The 1,648-nt window shown below is 51.5% G+C and overlaps 1 non-coding gene across 1 annotated transcript; it reads left to right on the forward strand.

The window, feature by feature from the left end:
- Positions 1 to 678: 678 nt before the first annotated feature.
- On the forward strand, positions 679 to 760 carry trnal-aag (transfer RNA leucine (anticodon AAG)). Its single transcript has one exon. It is a non-coding gene; the product is annotated as a tRNA-Leu (tRNA).
- Positions 761 to 1,648: the final 888 nt, after the last annotated feature.

The raw sequence follows: 1,648 nt of genomic DNA on the forward strand, positions 1-1,648 counted from the left end.
AAAGAGGCCTTTACCGTGGAGAAATTCAGGGCATTCGCATGTGGCAAAGCGCGACAAGGACAAAGTTGCTGGAAGGCGGCCCTGGGAAAGCCCCCTCATGGGGTAGCGTGGCCAAGCAGCCTAAGGCGCTGGATTAAGGCTTCAGTCTCTTCGGGGGTGTGGGTTAGAATCCCACCGTTGCCAGGGCAACCTTTTTGGAAGACTCTTCTGGCTGCGATGGCCTAGCAAAGAGCTTTCCTTGGCTGCACTCGATGGGTTTCGTGAAGAAGCTCCACGGCTGCCGTTGCCTCTATTTCTGGAGGGTGGAAGGTCCAAAAAGGGCCCACGAAGCACTGCTCTCTGGGGTAGAGTCGCCGAGTGGTCTAAGACGCTGGATTTAGGCTCCAGTCTCTCCGGGGGCGTGGGTTCAAATCCCACCGCTGCCAGCAGTGGTCTTAACCAAGGGTGTACTGGGTAAAGGTTTGAAAGTATTGTGAGAGCACGCTTTCCCTGACAGCAGCCAGGCCCGCTAGGGACATGTGAGTCAAACAAGATGCCAGCAACACAGCCAAAAGCATTAACTTTCCTTGGGATCAGGTTTGTTTTACGCAAACAGGATTAGACTGCAGTTTTTCAGCAAATTCAGCATCGGGGTGGCCATCCACCAGTCGAAGCAGCCAGTGGAACAAGATCCCTCTGGGTAGTGTGGCCAAGTGGTTTAAGGTGCTGGATTAAGGCTCCAGTCTCTTTGGGGGTGTGGGTTTGAATCCCACTGCTGCCAAGGCAGCCTTTTTGCTGTTGTGGCTGCTGTGCATGAGCGAAGTGACGCTGCGTGTACATCCAAATTAAGCCACTTTTGCTTTCCTTCCTTTTTAGCCAAATCAGTGCTGGAAGCCTGTCCCAGCCCCTGCTCCTTTCTAACAGAGGCACCCTGTTGAAGCAGGGAAACCAATAATTTACAATCATAGTGAAGTTACTTCAAAACAGGAAAAATAACTTTAATAAAATAATTGCGAAAAGCAATAAGTAGTCTAAAAGAATGGAAACTGCCAATGTAACTCATTAAAAGTTTTGGGTGAAAAGAATTTGGAAAAAATAATTTTGAGTATAACGGCTAATACACAGCTAGCTGCCATTTTCACGACAGCCCCAAAGGCCTTGAATAGCACATTCAGGTGTGTTTGATCAGAAAAGGACCTGCAGTCCACAGGAAGGGGGGCCTTCAGGAGTAGGACTGCGTACCCCTGCAAGAAGGAGGCCTTTACCGTGGAGAAATTCAGGGCATTCGCTTGTGGCGAAGCGCGACAAGGACAAAGTTGGTGGAAAGCAGCCCGGGGAAAGCCCCCTCATGGGGTACCGTGGCCAAGCATTCTAAGGCGCTGGATTAAGGCTTCAGTCTCTTCGGGATTGTGGGTTAGAATCCCACCATTTGCCATAAGGCTTCAGTCTCTTCGGGGCTGTGGGTTAGAATCCCACCGTTGCCAGGGCAACCTTTTTGGAAGACTCTTGTGGCTGCGATGGCCTAGCAAAGAGCTTTCCTTGGCTGCACTCAATGGGTTTCGCGAAGAAGCTCCACGGCTGCCGTTGCCTCTATTTCTGGAGGGTGGAAGGGCCGAAAAGGGCCCACGAAACACTGCTCTCTGGGGGAGCGTGGCCGAGTGGTCTAAGG

The sequence above is a fragment of the Sinocyclocheilus anshuiensis genome, unplaced genomic scaffold (assembly GCF_001515605.1).
Source record: "Sinocyclocheilus anshuiensis isolate Anshui unplaced genomic scaffold, SAMN03320099.WGS_v1.1 scaffold1449, whole genome shotgun sequence".
Lineage (NCBI taxonomy): Eukaryota > Metazoa > Chordata > Actinopteri > Cypriniformes > Cyprinidae > Sinocyclocheilus > Sinocyclocheilus anshuiensis.